Source organism: Lepidochelys kempii, chromosome 22, assembly GCF_965140265.1.
Source record: "Lepidochelys kempii isolate rLepKem1 chromosome 22, rLepKem1.hap2, whole genome shotgun sequence".
Lineage (NCBI taxonomy): Eukaryota > Metazoa > Chordata > Testudines > Cheloniidae > Lepidochelys > Lepidochelys kempii.
In genome coordinates this window covers 11,150,611-11,167,120 of record NC_133277.1, presented here as the reverse complement: position 1 = coordinate 11,167,120, position 16,510 = coordinate 11,150,611, and the positions used below count along the sequence as shown (strand labels likewise).

The following is a 16,510-nucleotide window of genomic DNA, read 5'->3' as shown; positions in this document are numbered from 1 at the left end:
TGTGGGATCACCACCTATCTGAAGGCAAACAGTCGAGCTTCATGGTGTCTTAGTCTTTCATCTTGTTCCAAGGGACAGACATCATTGCTGCTGTGAGGTAGCCACACGTTTAAAGGCATTTTAAGCAGACAGACGTTAACACAGTATTGCCAAACTCAACATTCAAAAATGATGGGTCAGGTTCCTAAAATAGGGTGACCAGTTTGCAAGTGTGAAAAATCAGGATGGGGGGGTAATAGGCACCTATATAAGACAAAGCCCCACAGTATCAGGACTGTCCCTGTAACATCGGGACATCTGGTCACCCTACCCTAAAATTGTGAGATTGCCTTAAAAATTATTAGATTTGTAACAAATAAAATAAATGTGGGCTTCTTTTTGGGTATGGAGACTTTAGAGCGCAATCAGATCATGTTTTCAAACTTACGTCTGCAAACATTAGGACTGGTATGTTTTTTATTATTCATTATTATTATTATTATTATTAAAGGAAAGTTCCTGTCATTTCTTGATTCCATGAACTGGGGCTTTAAGAAAAAAACAAGTGTTGTGAGACTGTGAAGAAAATCACAAGAGTTGGCAACACTGCGGGACCTAGGGTGACCAGATGTCCCGATTTTACAGGGACAGTCCCTATTTTTTTTTTTTTTCTTATATAGGCTCCTATTACCCCCCACCCCCGTCCCAATTTTTCATTCTTGCTGTCAGGTCACCCTAGTGGCACCACACTATGACTGTGCCTCAGAATTTACATTCAGAAAGGCTGAGAGGTTTTCTCCACCTCTAAGCTCTCCTTTACGTTTGTGTAAAGACAAGAGAGTCACAACAAGAATGATGCTTCCCTGGACTTCTCTTGCTTGCTCTCTCCCTCCCTTTATGACAAACTTTATCCTCAGAAGCTCGTATGCTGGAGCCAGGATTCCTGGGTCCTGTTCCCAGCTCTGCTCCTGAATTACTGTTTGACCTTCACTCCCTGTGCGTCAGTTTATCTATCTGTGTTGCTTAACTGATATTTGCCACATGCTTGGATAAAAGACACTGCTCAGGATATCTGTGCAATGTAATAGTGATACAATAATAACATGGGAAGAAAGGGGCTGAATGGTTGAATGTGTGTTCTGAATTAAACGCATGCATAGCCTATAAAATCTCTGCTCCCTGGGTAAGAATCACGATTTGTATGCCCAGTTGCATGCACACACCCCTTATATGCATTTTGCAGATTTCCCCCCTATCTTCCTTACAGATACATTTTTCTTACATGGCCAAAAGCATCTGTGACAAATTATCACATCAGCCAGACTGAAGGCGGTGCCCAGCCGGTGCCTACTCCGCCCTCCTTTATACCCTGGCACTCCTTCAACATTTACTGCCACGTAGTTTAAAATGGGTGGATTCCTGCTGCAAATTAATCTCCCCCACCCTGCTCTTTACAGGAATCAACAGGCCCGGAGGAGGCCCCACTCAGCCACGTTGGCTGGTTTCTCTAAAGGGAAAGCTAATTCAATTTATAGCTGGATTCACTGATGCCAAAACTTCTTGTGACCACAATTGGGATCAGTTTTTTCATATCCCAAGTGCAATTATTTATTCTTTCTAAAGATAAATGCTTGTTTTCTATTATGGCCTAAATTGCTGGATCCTCCGTCAATTAAGCCACTGACACTCACTTGGTCAGTGGTTCTAAACCAGGGGTACGTGTACTCTTGGGGGTACACAGCGTGTTTTCCAGGGGGTACATCAACTCATCTAGCTATTTGCCTTTTTACAACAGGCTACATAAAAAGCACTAGCGAAGTCATTATAAACTAAAATTTCATATGATGACTTGTTTATATTGCTCTATAAACTATGCACTAAAATGTAAGTACAATATTTATATTCCAGTTGATTTATTTTAAAATTATATAGTAAAAATGAGAAAGTCAGCAATTTTTCAGTAATAGTGTTCTCTGATATTTTTGTATTTTGTATTTATTTATTTATTTATTTATTTTTGTAAGCAAGTAGTTTTTAAGTGAAGTGAAACTTGGGGGTACACAAAAGAAATCAGATTCCTGAAAGGGGCACAGTAGTCTGGAAAGGTTGAGAGCCATTGCACTAGGTTAATCAATGAGCTTAATTGATCTGCCACTGCAGGGAGTGTTCACACACAACACTGACTAAACTCCCAAAGTCCTTTCTTTGCCATCAAACTGGGCTTCATGTATAACCTGGGTTGGATTTCCTAGGGAGGCAGCATCTTCTTTGGTTTCAGAGTAACAGCCGTGTTAGTCTGTATCCGCAAAAAAAATAGGAGTACTTGTGGCACCTTACAGACTAACAAATTTATTTGAGCATAAACTTTTGTGGGCTACAGCCCACTTCATCGGATGCATCCTCATCTTCTTTGGGTGTCTCAAAGTCCTGGCCAGAAATATCTAGGTGAGATCACTGGGATACCACATTGTCAAAAATGCAACAGCATTCCATCCTCTCTGGTTTGGGGCTGGGAGAGAGGGCATGGGAGAGAAAAAATATCAAGAAACACTCCAGAAAACTCAGATTTTACTCCTAATTTTATAAACAGAGGAATTAAAAAAAAAACAAAAAACAAACCCACTTAATGGGTATAAAAATCAGCTGGCTCTGCTTATGGGCGATTGCCTAAGGAAGCAAAACCATCCATAATTGTTTGTGTGGTTATCTGTGAGCTGATAGGGATAGACATTTGCTGGTTTGCAAAAGCAACAGATACAGTACCCTGGAGCTGGTTCTGTGCATCATAGAGCCATAATATTTGTGCACAATGGGTACAGCACCTTTCCAGCCATCTCTAGGAAACCTTCCAGCCACAAGAGGGCAGAATCCACCCAAATAAGACATTATGCACTCCACTAAAGGTATACAACAGATGATTTCCCCAAAGGTCAGTTCCTTAAATTTCATCTACTAATAACGGAGTGGCTACGTTAAGTCTGATCCTGGATTCCTCACCCCAGCAGCACACCCACTTACTCACAGTCCTCCATGGAACCTGAGCACCATGTGATATATTTCAAAATTATTATAGCGTTCAGATTTTTAAAGCCTTTACTCACTCCTTACTCAAGCAAACTCCCACGGACAACAATGGGTTCTTTATTCTGAGCAAGGCCCATGACTCTGATCCTGTACAGCAATTCCTAGGTTGCTTAAGCTTTGGCTCACATCTGGGCACGTAGTCCTTAAAAATGAGTGTCCTCTTTAGCCCTCAGGCTAGCTGACGTTTCTCTCAGCACATCATAAAACAGAACACGTTGGTGAAACAGTTTTAATATTTAAACATTTATCTTTGTGCTAAAAGACAATGGATTTGGTCAACCACACAGGCCTTGCAGACAAAAGAAAGAGGTTTTGCTCTTTCATCCCAGTCTAATATTTGTATTAAAATTACAGAAATGTTTTAAGCAACACAAAAGTTCACACACCTAAACGGTATATGGTGGACAGCGTAATAACAAAGTTTCAGTTCTTTTTAGCAACACGTTTTTTAAAATATATGGGGCCAGATTCTGCAACCCTTAGTCATACTCACTCCTGAAGTTTCCAAGAACTTCAAAATGACTTGTGATTTTGAGTGCCTCAATTTTTGGTACTCAACTTGAGACACTTTAAAGGGGGATGATTTTCACAAAGTCAGGTGTCTCCGAGTACCATTCCCTCCCCTCTGCAATGTTCACTGAAATCAGTGGGATTACTCAAGGAGTAAGATACTACTCAATATGAGAAAGCCCTTAACTCCTTCACCAAAAGATATATGTACACATACATACGTGGATGTACTTAAACACACATACCATGTACACGTGCCAGCATACACTTTCATGCATATATACAAGATACACGTGCAAAACCACATTTACTTACACATCTGAAACAGGTGCACACATATACAAATGCATGCACACATTCAACAAACATGCAGGAACACATCAGATAATCACGCATGAACACACTCACAGCACAAATGCACACATACACACAGAATGGGATTAGAAACTAACATATTTTGTCAACATTTCTATTTATAGGAAAATTCTAATACTGAAAGCTAAAGCACTTCTGGACCTAAATCTTTTATTAGCTTCAGAAGAGAGGTTGAACCAGGACTAATATTAAATATAAATTACACATTTTAAAAAATAAGTTTTGCTTCAATCATTTATGGACTACTGGAGAGAGAATGAATGACCCAGAGAAATTTTAGAGGCTTCTGGATATGGGGTACACTTAGTGACACAGTGAGAATCTGGTCCAAAATATCCCATCCATGATCATTTGAAAAATGAATTCTTAAAATTGGTTTTGAAAACTTTAAGTCATTTTGAGGCCTTGTTGTTTAATTTACAAGCAGGTTCTTCAGCTACACTTTTTATCATTTATTTTGCTTTATCTGGGGGGTACGTTGCTAAGTCTCTTCCAGAAGGTTGACATTGGTCTGCGAAGTAGACAAGTAACCTGCAATTTCCCTGTGACTGAAGCTAAACAAAGACAGCTTGTACTAGTATCAGGCATGTGGAGGGCTGTCTCAGCTTGGTTGGATGATTTGGGAGAGTAGCAAGGCACTTAAGCACATGCTTAAATCCATCTGTGATGCTGGCACAAGGTCCCCATTCCTCACTTGGAAAGTGACAAACACGTAGCTGGAATTAATCTGGCTCATGAGTGTGTTAGCAGGGCCGTCCCTAGCTGTTCTGGGGCACTACACAGCCCCCCCATGGGGGCGGGGAGGGGCAGGCCTCTGGGGGGGGAGAAACGGGGGGGGGAGCTGGCCCCAGGCCTCTGCGGGGGGGGGGGCTGGTTTGGGGGGCAAGGGGGAACCACCTTGCAGCACTCACCGGCAGTGCGGCTGGCGCCGGGTCACTGCACTCCTGCCACCCACAGGTGAGTGCAGCCCCAGCCCTGCTGCAGAGCTCAGGGAGTGGGGGCAGGGGCCTGGGGAAGAGCCAGAGCAGGGGCTGGAGCAGCACACAGCTGCCCAGGGCACCAGGAAATTTCGTGCCCCAAATTTCCTGGTGCCCTACGCAGCTGCGTACTTTGTGTATGGGTAAGGATGGCCCTGTGTGTTAGTGTTGTTAAAATATGTATTAGAATTATAAAAATGTGCTTAGTGTTTAGTCTTTATTGAATGTTTGTAAATTGCTGCGTGCATTAATCTCACATATAACATCTGTATCCCATGAAGGTAGTATTTAAGTGTTTGCTTTTTAAGACTCCGTAACTATGTAAATCATAGAATCAGAGGTTTCAGAGTAGCACCCATGTTAGTCTGTATTCGCAAAAAGAAAAGGAGGACGTGTGGCACCTTGGAGACTAACCAATTTATTTGAGCATGAGCTTTCGTGAGCTACAGCTACAATCATAGAATCTCAGGGTTGGAAGGGACCTCAAGGAGGTCATCTGGTCCAACCCCCTGCTCAAAGCAGGACCAATCCCCAACTAAATCACCAGACAGAGGGACATGAATTAGTGTGAGATACTGGCTTCCAACAAAAGGCATTAGGCTTTGCCCAGCAGAGAAGGCCCATCAACACCAGATGACAAAATACTTTGTTGATTGCTCACCCCCTCACTCCCTTTGAAGAGGAGGCGTGCAAGTGAATTCCTCCCATCAGCTAAGTTTGCAGCTGGAAGCAGAATTGGGGAAGGAATAAAAAAACCTTAACAAGGAGGAACTGCACCTCTATGCTGGACTCTCGAGGGCAAGGTTTTCTAAGCATAAGCAAGAGATTCCCCAGTGTTTAACCTGGGTTAGCCCCAAGGGACATATACAGCTTGCTTATTATAGAAGCTTTTATTGTCTTTTGAAACTTAAGGCTGTAACTCATTTGTGTAAAGAGAAAAGGAGTACTTGTGGCACCTTAGAGACTAACCAATTTATTAGAGCATAAGCTTTCGTGAGCTACAGCTCACTTCCTCAGATGCATATCGTGGAAACTGCAGCAGGCTTTATATATACACAGAGAATATGAAACAATACCTATTCCCACCCCACTGTCCTGCTGGTAATAGCTTATCTAAAGTGATCATCAGGTGGGCCATTTCCAGCACAAATCCAGGTTTTCTCACCCTCCACCCCCCACACAAATTCACTCTCCTGCTGGTGATAGCCCATCCAAAGTGACAACTCTTTACACAATGTGCATGACAATCAAGTTGGGCTATTTCCTGCACAAATCCAGGTTTTCTCACATCCCCCCCCACCCCCATACACACACAAACTCACTCTCCTGCTGGTAATAGCTCATCCAAACTGACCACTCTTCAAGTTAAAATCCAAGTTAAACCAGAACATCTGGGGGGGGAGGGGGGGAGGAAAAAACAAGAGGAAACAGGCTACCTTGCGTAATGACTTAGCCACTCCAAGTCTCTATTTAAGCCTAAATTAATAGTATCCAATTTGCAAATGAATTCCAATTCAGCAGTTTCTCGCTGGAGTCTGGATTTGAAGTTTTTTTGTTTTAAGATAGCGACCTTCATGTCTGTGATCGCGTGACCAGAGAGATTGAAGTGTTCTCCGACTGGTTTATGAATGTTATAATTCTTGACATCTGATTTGTGTCCATTTATTCTTTTACGTAGAGACTGTCCAGTTTGACCAATGTACATGGCAGAGGGGCATTGCTGGCACATGATGGCATATATCACATTGGTGGATGTGCAGGTGAACGAGCCTCTGATAGTGTGGCTGATGTTATTAGGCCCTGTGATGGTGTCCCCTGAATAGATATGTGGGCACAATTGGCAACGGGCTTTGTTGCAAGGATAAGTTCCTGGGTTAGTGGTTCTGTTGTGTGGTATGTGGTTGTTGGTGAGTATTTGCTTCAGGTTGCGGGGCTGTCTGTAGGCAAGGACTGGCCTGTCTCCCAAGATTTGTGAGAGTGTTGGGTCATCCTTTAGGATAGGTTGTAGATCCTTAATAATGCGTTGGAGGGGTTTTAGTTGGGGGCTGAAGGTGACGGCTAGTGGCGTTCTATTTTCTTTGTTAGGCCTGTCCTGTAGTAGGTAACTTCTGGGAACTCTTCTGGCTCTATCAATCTGTGTGTGTATGTTTATTTGCTTTAACCTTGTGAATAACTCTCTCATTTCCCTTTCGTAGTTAATACATGGTTAGATAGTTTATTAGAGGATTGGCTAAAATTGTTGTCTTTGGTGTAAGATCTAAGGCACAACAGACCCATTTGTAAGTGACTGGTCCTTTGGGACTGGGAGTACTGTTGATTTAGGTACAAGTGACTCTCTATTGCCAAATTTCAGAGTAGCAGCCGTGTTAGTCTGTATCCACAAAAAGAAAAGGAGTACTTGTGGCACTGATGAAGTGAGCTGTAGCTCACGAAAGCTTATGCACAAATAAATTTGTTAGTCTCTAAGGTGCCACAAGTACTCCTTTTCTATTGCCAAAGCAAGCTTACCTAGGTGACAAAATAGACTGGATTATCAAGGGAACTGTCTGTGACTTCATGGATGATACAATGAGGATGCAAAGGCCAAGGAGAACTGTTTTGTTATAGAGTTATGATCCAACTATTCCACCCACTGGGCATTGCAATTAATATCTATGCTGCAAGACCAGTCATTTCTTAGTACAAATACCGTGCAATTAAAAATAATAGGTTAGCACTTTACAAACGTACATTGTGTCAACACCCGTGTGGGAGAGAGAACATCATCCCAATTTTACATTTGGGTAAAATGAGCCACTGGGGGGTTAAATTGACTTGTTCCAGAGCAAGGAGTGGAAACCAGGACTCAAGATTCCCAGTCCTGTGTGCTAACCAAGGCTGCCCAGAGGAGCGGGGGAAAGAAAGAGGGAGGCCAAAGGGGCAGTTTGCCCTGGGCCCCCATTTGAGAGGGCTCCCAAACGGAGTAAAGTTGCAACCTGGTACACGGAGTTGCAGTGCCGCTCACTGAAATTTGACTCAGCAGCCTCTCCTTTAGGCTGAGTGGCACTACAATCCCATACCCAGGTTGCAGTGCCCAGAGTTGAGTGTGGTGGGGGCTTGCTCTCCAGCTCGCCCCCACCTTGAAATCCTCTCAGTGGCAATTTTTTGGAAGGGTGAGGGGCCCTCAGTTTCAGATTTTGCCCAGGGCCCCTAAAAACCTCTGCGCAGCCCTGACATTAACCATTAGACCCTATCCCCTCCTTTTGTGTTATGTTTCCCGTTGCCATTTATGATTCCAGTCTTAACACTTCGCTACCCTCCACAGCATTTGAAGTCCAAACAAATGTAAAATGGTGTCCTTTTACAAAGAGATGGCGATTTGACATTCTTTTCCGCAAGTGGAGGAGGAGCTGGGGGTGGATGGAAGTCTCCTAAGGGTAATTAGCTCAGCCAAGACTATGTTTTGGGACATCTGCTTTTTGTATTCCTTGGCCAGCTGAGGGATATGGGTCAGGGGTCACCTTCTCCCAAGAGCTTGAACGCGCCGAGTGAGCAAGATCCAGCCGCCAGTGCATGCCGCCTGCCGCCTGCCCCACTCGGCCTCTCTCTGATTTCAGGAATTTGGTTGTGAGGCGAAAGCGTCTCGAATGAAAAATGTGAGCTTGCAGTCAGCTCCCGCAGGGACGGCAGAGCTGTATCAAAACACAGAGGTCAGCAGATCCCACCCATACAAAACACAGCACTGCAAAGGTCCTCTCTCTGATTGAAATCACATGTGCTTGGGATGGAGGCTTGAGAACAGGATTCCTGCACAGCAATGAAATAAAACTGAAGGAACATGCGTGTTGCGGCGTTTCCAAGTGATGATCTGAGGCTTTTGGAAGCAGAGCTGCTGAGGAGTTAATCAGGCCCCAGCAAAACAGAAAAATACAGTTTAATGAAGGAAAACATTTGTTTTAAAAGCTAACAGGGACTGAGAGGGGGAGGGCAGGTGAGGCTAAAATCTGGCTGCTGCTATACAGACTCCTACCAAAAGAAACACCACTAGCTGTGGGAGTTGGTGGGGTGAGAGTTGGCCTCCCTTGTTTTGGCTCATCCAAATATGTTTCAGAGGAACCACTCCTCAGGCACTCTGTGACAAGAGCCCGAGAGGAGCATCATACGATGGGAGGGATGAAGATGTCAGGGGAGGGCCTGGTCCACATATGCATATGCATACCACAGCCTCTTTGCACTGCTCCTGCGCAGTTTCTCTTGCCTCTTGTAGGGCTAGATCGTGCAATTGTACAGGGTACTTGTCTAAGTCGGAATGCAGATGCATACTCGGGTCTTGATCTTGCAAAAGGTTCCCTCAGCATGGGCCACTTAACCCCTTGCTGAATTCAAATGGGATTGTGAACTCCAGGGCATTATCACTGCACCAATGGATATCTTTACCGGATCGTTCAGAAGCCATTTCAGAAATATACATAATACCATTAGGGGATAAGGAGGTGCTGGCATTTTGCTTTTCTCTATGTACCACTATCACTAAAACTATTATTTTTTTAGTTAAATATGTCTGTTCTGATTCTGGTTGTTATTACTACTTTTCAATGGGGCAGAGAACACATGGGTTTTGCATGAACCTCTCTACGCTGTTTTAGTCCTTCTAAGCACAGGACTCTGACTGGGTGAATTGGCTAGAAATGGATAGACAGCCCAGCCACGTGGAAGTCATGGAGGGTGACACATGAGAAAAAGGCAGGTATTCTGATATGAACAGTATAGCATCTGATGTTTCCTCTAAAGATAGGAGACATAGGAGCTTCCATAACCAGAACAGATCAACGGTCCATCTAATCCAGTAGCTTCTTCCTAACTATAAATTGTTTAAAAAAACAAACGACCAAAACCAAACACTTCATGGCACACACAGTTCTCCCTTGGGAGAGGATGAGGGAGAAAATGAAGCACACTTTACAGATATTAGTAACATTGTTTGATGTACAACTGGAAGGTGCTTAGATGCTATGGTGATGAGGGAAGTATAAGAACCTATTCGGAATAGAATAAAATAGAATCTCCTCCACATTTAAAATACATCAATCAATATGCAATGCTATGAATGCGGGTTAAGGATGACATTTCCTGATTAGTGATCTGATTATACCCTGCAAGCATAAGGGTTGATAGCTCTTTTAATATTTTCCTCGTTAAAATTACTGCAGACGCTATCTTTATTTCCACAAGGGTCTAATCCTTTTGTTATATTACTATTAGTAGTACTGATTTGTTTACTTCAGTGAGATCCTGCAGCAGCAAGTTCCATGGGTGAACAGTTCTACATTTACTTTTAATTCCATCAGGTGCCCTCTTGTTCCTATAATATGGGAGTGGGCAAACACTCTCCATACTATTTTTGACCAGATATACCACTATCAGATCCTCTGTTGCTCTTCTTTCCATACTAAATAGTTCTCATCATTTATTTCTTAAAAAAGTAATCCAAGGACTGATGCAATATTCTACAAAGGCTGCAGGGAACATATTATTATTATGGTGTTTTCTAGAACAGTAGTGCTCAGAAGCTGAACCAGAATTGGAACCCCATTGTGCTGGGAGTTCTACAATCATAACACGGAAGACAGCCCCTGTCCCAAAGATCTTACATTCATGTTGCTGAAAACAATGGGTGAAATCCTGGCCCTAATGAGGTCAATGGAAGCTTTGCCATTGACTTCAGTAGAGTCAGGATTTCATCCAGATTCTTGAGGAGGGATGGGGGAAAACAAGAAAGAAATTGGACTTTGATTTAGATAGGGGCTCTGTGGAGGCAAACAATGTCTAGGCACTGGGATAATTTTTTTTTTTGGTTTGGTTGGTTGTTTTTTGATTTTCAAATTAATGTTTAATGCTAGTAAAAGGTGTCAGGTTTACAGCCTTCGAGACCAAAGCAAACAGAAAACAAGATGCTAGAGCTTCATCTTCCAATTTTAGAATGTTTATACAATGAAAGGTATGAAGTACCTTAGCCTGCTAGCTAAAAGTCCAGGTGTTTTATTAATAAAAGAGTCAAGATGTCTGCTTCTTTACAGTAACATGGCTCAGCTAAGCCACTGAGTAATTCAGCTGTTCATTTCAGGCTGTGTTTTTCAGATCTTTGCAGAGAATCTGTCAGTACATCTCCCAGATACATTAGGGCGCTGAAACACCTAAGGCTGTCCCCCAAACATTCACACAGACAGTGGTGGAATCTATGCCACTCTGGGTGCCCTACAAAGCTGTGCCTTGAGGAAGAGAGAGAATGGGACAGAGCTCCATGAAAATATGAGACATTCTGCTGGCTTTTCTTCAACAAATACCCGCGATTTAAAGCAAGGTTGAGAATATGAGAGGAAAGATGAGGACGAGGAAGGAAATAAAATACTTTGTATTTCTATAGTCTCTTCCATTTGAGGAAGACAAAGAACTGTGTAAGCATGAATTTATTAAGCTATAGCATCGTGCCAGTGAGGCAGGTATTATTATACTTATTTAACAGATGGGAAAACAGAGTCACTGAGGGGTGAAGTGACTTGCCCAAGCCATGGAGTGAATCAGTGGCAGATGCAGGAATAGGAACCAAGTGGAGCCTGGATTTCATGCCAAGTGACCTGGCTCTCAGGAGCCTGTTCTAAGCATTAGAGAACACATTGCCTCTCATTATTTATTGTGATTACATATTGTTTGTATTACAGGAGCACCTGGAGGCTGCCATCTGACAGTAGCGTTCCATTGCGCTAAACACAGAGTGAAATCCTGGCCCTACTGAAGTCATTGGAAGCTTTTCCATTCAATGGAGTCAGCCTTTCACCCATAATCAGACAGTCGCTGCCTTAAAGAATGTACAGTCCAAACAGAGAAGAAAGACAAAGGCTGGGTCTCAAGGATCTTTAACATGAGTAAATCTATGTCAAGTCAATGGAACTATGTGGATTTACGCCAGCTGAGGATCTGGCTCAGGGTACATATCTTTCCTGTGCAAACCCTGGGTTCAGATTCTCCATTTGTTAACACAGATACAATTCTATTGACTTCAGTGGCGATGCAGCTGAGTAGCTGTGCAAACCTCAGACTGGAGTCTTTACAGGGAGCGTTATTTCAAAATGTACAGACCTACACTGCATGCCCACCCCACGCTCAAAGGGGAATGGAGTAGCCCAGTTCTCTACTTTCCTCGTCAACTGGAAGGCCCAAAGATGGAATGTGGGGGCTCCGCTGAGATGTTCAGTTCTGAAAATTCAGGGCAAAGAAAGACTGGAAAGTTACATTTGGGAGGGTAATAAAAGAGTTGCTTCTGAACAAACCACTATCAAAACAATTTTTTGTTGTTGTTTTAGGCTCCAAAGCAAGACAAAAGTTCTCCAAAAAGGGCTGGCCTATGGCTCCATTTCCTCTGGTGTTTTTCTTCACAGGTGGGTAAATTTAATTTTTTAAAGTCAAAGAAAAGCTATTCCAAAGTAAACTGAGTGCTTTATTGCATCTCTTTATTGCTGCAGCAATAATCCACAGTGAAGACAAATGCACTTCCAAGATACAAGCTTCATCCCTGTTAACCACTTTCATGTTACCTTTGTGAAATGCTCAGTCATATTCCCATAATTGTGTGTTAACAGGGTATGACATTTCACTTATCCAGTACAAGCATTGCTAATATGATGCAAAATGAATGCATAATATATTAGCACTCTGTCACTTTTCATATTCCCGCCCACTCTCAAACATGCAGCCACAGTTTACTCTAGGGCAGAAAACGAACAGCAGAACATCTCCGTTAGTCTTGTGAAAAAGATACATTAAATTCTGTGTGGCTCCAATGGATCATTTTTTTGAATGAGAGCTGTGGGCTTGTGGCCAAGCGCGGGACTGGGTACCAGGAACTACTAAAATCTAATCCGAGATTGGACTAGATTCCCTCTTTAGCCTTGCATCAATCACCTAACCTGCCTCAGTTTCCTCACCTTTAAAATGGACCTAATAATACTCTCCCACTACACAGGGAAAGTGTGAGAATTAATTAATTAGTTTATGCTTGCAAAGTTTTTGGAAGATGGAATGTAAATGCTAAGGGTCTGATTCTCTTCTTGTTGTACAGTAATGTCATTCCACTGTCTTCAGTGGAGTTTCTCCTGATTTACGTGGCTATAAGTAAGAGGAGGATCAAGCTGTGAGTAATCTTATTAGTATTATTTAATGCTATTCTCCACATCCCTCCCAGGGTTTGGCCTAGCACAATGCCAGCTGCAAGCAATCCCTTAGGACTTTGGGTTGGAAATGAGACTACTGTCTGCTCCCTTCATCCTTTCCCAGGTTTTTTCCACTACCATGAGGAATTAAACAATTCTGTACGCATAGTGCTGTCTCCCAAAAGACAAGAGGCAGAGTTCCATGCATCACACTCCAGGAGTCACATCACCAGCCCAAGCAAAGCAAGGAGTGTATTGGAATGTAAATCGGACTTTATATATTGAAAGATAAGCAGGCATGTGGATATTAGAAAGCGGGTATCTTTGTTGTCCCCCAAGCTCATCAGAGGTACTGAATGCTAGTTTGTGTTACACTGAAAAAACACTCAGCTCGCACTTCTGTAAAAGGCACTGTGTCCAGAAGGATCCCAAGGCTCTTTCCAATCAAATTTACAAACTGAAGGTCAAATCCTGCACAGTTTGCTCATGCTAGCAATCCCACTGATGTCAAAAGAGCTACTCATAGCTCACGAAAGCTCATGCTCAAATAAACTGGTTAGTCTCTAAAGTGCTACAAGTCCTCCTTTTCTTTACATAGGAGAAAGGCATACACTGTTTGGAAGGACTTTTCCCACCATGGAAGGGAAGCCACCTCTGAGGCAGAACACAGCAGTTGTTTTAACTGACACGTAGCAACATGGCACAATAGCTACTCCATTCCTCTTTGAGCATGAGGTGGGCATGACACAATAGCTACCAATACCAATGTGTACCGTGGCACAATAGCTACCAATGCTAAAGGGACTGAAAATTCAGGATCAGAGAATGCAAGAAGAATGTATTGCTAAGTGCTAAATAAATTAAAAATATAATAATGCCAGACTTGGCCAAATGTTTTTCACACTGGCTTGCTACTGATTAGATATATTCTTAGTTCGAAGTGACTGCCATGAAAGAACAGCTACAGTGCGTATTACAAACACACGCACAGCCTCCCCCACCACACACACAGACACAGCAATCGTCTGGAAAGGATTCCATCCCCAACAAGATTGAAATCTATAATCTGAAGGTCAAATCCTCAGCTGATACAAATCAATGTGGCTACCTTGGCTTCAGTGGAACTATGCCAGTTGATGCCAGCTGGGGATCTGACAGTTAGTGTGCCAGGAAATGTGATCACATTTGGGCCAAAGAAAGTTTTCTGCAATACGCGTTATCAACTACTGTTTTAGAACCTGAACAAGGTAATTCTAATCCCCATTTTTAAACATCCTAACCCTAATCTTCCTCCCTGTGCTAATGGATTAAAGGTATTGAAGAGACAGCTGCACCTGCACTGAATATAAACTACTAAATTGTTTCCTTGAATATGCAAGATGAATACTCTAACAAATCTATGACCACTTAGGACTTGTTGCCAGAGTGCTGCACACCACAGTTAGTTGGAACTAAATAATGTTAGCAATTTTTTGCACTAAACATTTTTTCATTGAAAAATGGCCTTTCTTCAAAAACAAAACTTTTCACAAAATATTGTTGATATCATTGAAATTTTCTGTTTTTGTGAAATATTCCATGACCTTTTTAAGTATGTTTATCAAATCATTTTTGAATTGCTTTTGTTATTTACCAAAAATATGTTTTTTTACGCAAAACTGGAGGTTTTGGTAAACAAAATGGTTTGAAAACAATTTCAATAAAAAATTAGTTAAAAATTTCTTGAAATTTTTTTAATAATGAAAATGGATCCATTTCAAACCCTGTGCAATGGAAACATCTTTGAAATTTTGAATTTTGAATTTTTCACCAAATCTTTTCACCAAATCTTTTCCCCCATTTTCAAAGCAGCTCTGAAAGGGGTGAAAGGGTTAAAACTCACTCCAAAAGCACCACTTGAGCAAAAGAGAAATCTGCATTATCTACTAGCAGTATGGGATCTATGTCATATAGTAAAGCAGTTCTGATTCTATCCAGCAGAGGACAATAGTGCCACAGATACAAACTATGGCATTCATTACCTTACCTTTTCCTCTATTTACTGGGGACAGTATTAACTAAATATTCTGTAACAAAAACTTCCCCCTTCCCATTGTGACAGGGAAGGAGGGTGAAGGTATCATTTCAAGCACATGGAGTAGCACTTGTTAACCCACCCACCCGTTCAATCAAAAAGGAAGGAGACTGGTTCTTGGATTGGGGTTTGTTTTCTTGGCGACTGAAACAGACTTTTTCTGTGAAGCCCACAAAGGTTAAACCACCTCAGCAAAAACAAAACGAAACACCCTCTGATTCATCTCCCACAATAAACATGTCCATCCAGTCACACACACAACTGATAAAACAACAACAATAAATAGAACCTTCCCCTATGGCTCTCATCTTGCTTTCTGCTGCTGCCTCTTTCCATTGTAAGCTCCTTGGGGCAGAAACTGCATCTTCTTCTCCATCCCTAGTAGCTCATTGTGGCCTTTTGTGAGGTCTAAATGCCCAGGTCCAAGACACAGTGATTCATTCACAGACCTTATGCCATCATTGTTGAAAGGAAGAACCCTGCAGTAATTGGCATGCTAACATGGGATTCAGGACCCCAGGGTTGCCCCAGGGTTGCCACAGTTGTGACCTTGGGCTCAGCTCTTCATCTATGTGGTGGGTGGTAACAGCACTTCTCTATCTAACAGCGGTGTTGTGAGGATAGAAACATTAATGACGGTGAGGGGAACCTAACAAAGACTGGATATTTGTATGGATACCAGGAATAGCCAGAATTATCAAAATAGCAGCACATTTTGGAAGGAATATTAAACCTTGTGATTCAGGGCTTAAGCCTCTTCTGACTCTTAGAGACCTATGTGGGGGACAGATTATGCCACATCTGCCTACGCTGCTGGGTTCTTAAGCCATCTTTTGAAGCATTTGTTTGTTTGGCATGTTCTTAAGTGCACAGGGCACTGTCCAATGGCAAAGGCTTCATGAGCCTAAGGCCATTGCTGAGGGAAGCCCCGGATGGGAACATACAAGTGCCATGTCTGCCAAATATGCCTGTGACCTTTGCGCAAAAGAGGAATGCAGTTCTGTTAGGGACATGTCCCAGTTTCACAGTCAGGGCTACTGTAGGTGTGGCTGAAGAGGCAGAGCCCTTTGCATCTGGGTATCAGTGTCCTGAGAGTAAGGAAGCTCTGACTGAGAGCTACGAATACACCACTGAGCTCTGGTGAGCAAGCAGTGTTTCCAACATGCGGAACAGAGGAGGAAAAAGACAAAGACGGCATTTGGGCAACAGTTGAGTGTATTCGCTAATTAGATCTGAAAAGGTCAGGCATGTTATCAAGGAACATACTGTAAAGGTCAGATGGAGTATATACAGCTAAGCCTAGGAGGAATGGGTAACCCCCGTTC

General features: G+C 42.6%; 1 protein-coding gene and 1 long non-coding RNA gene across 2 annotated transcripts in view; one reads left to right on the top strand and one right to left on the bottom strand.

Annotated features, from left to right (window-relative positions):
* Nucleotides 1-16,510, bottom strand: part of CLMP (CXADR like membrane protein) — a 72,383-nt gene that overhangs the window by 14,231 nt on the left and 41,642 nt on the right. The gene's annotated exons all lie outside the window — the stretch shown is intronic.
* The window catches only part of LOC140901712 (uncharacterized), a 39,999-nt gene that overhangs the window by 20,339 nt on the left and 3,150 nt on the right, over nt 1-16,510 (top strand). Inside the window, exons 2-3 of the long non-coding RNA XR_012155940.1 lie at nt 11,624-11,889; nt 12,266-12,340. This is a non-coding gene — a long non-coding RNA (uncharacterized lncRNA). The remainder of the gene's footprint in view (nt 1-11,623; nt 11,890-12,265; nt 12,341-16,510) is intronic.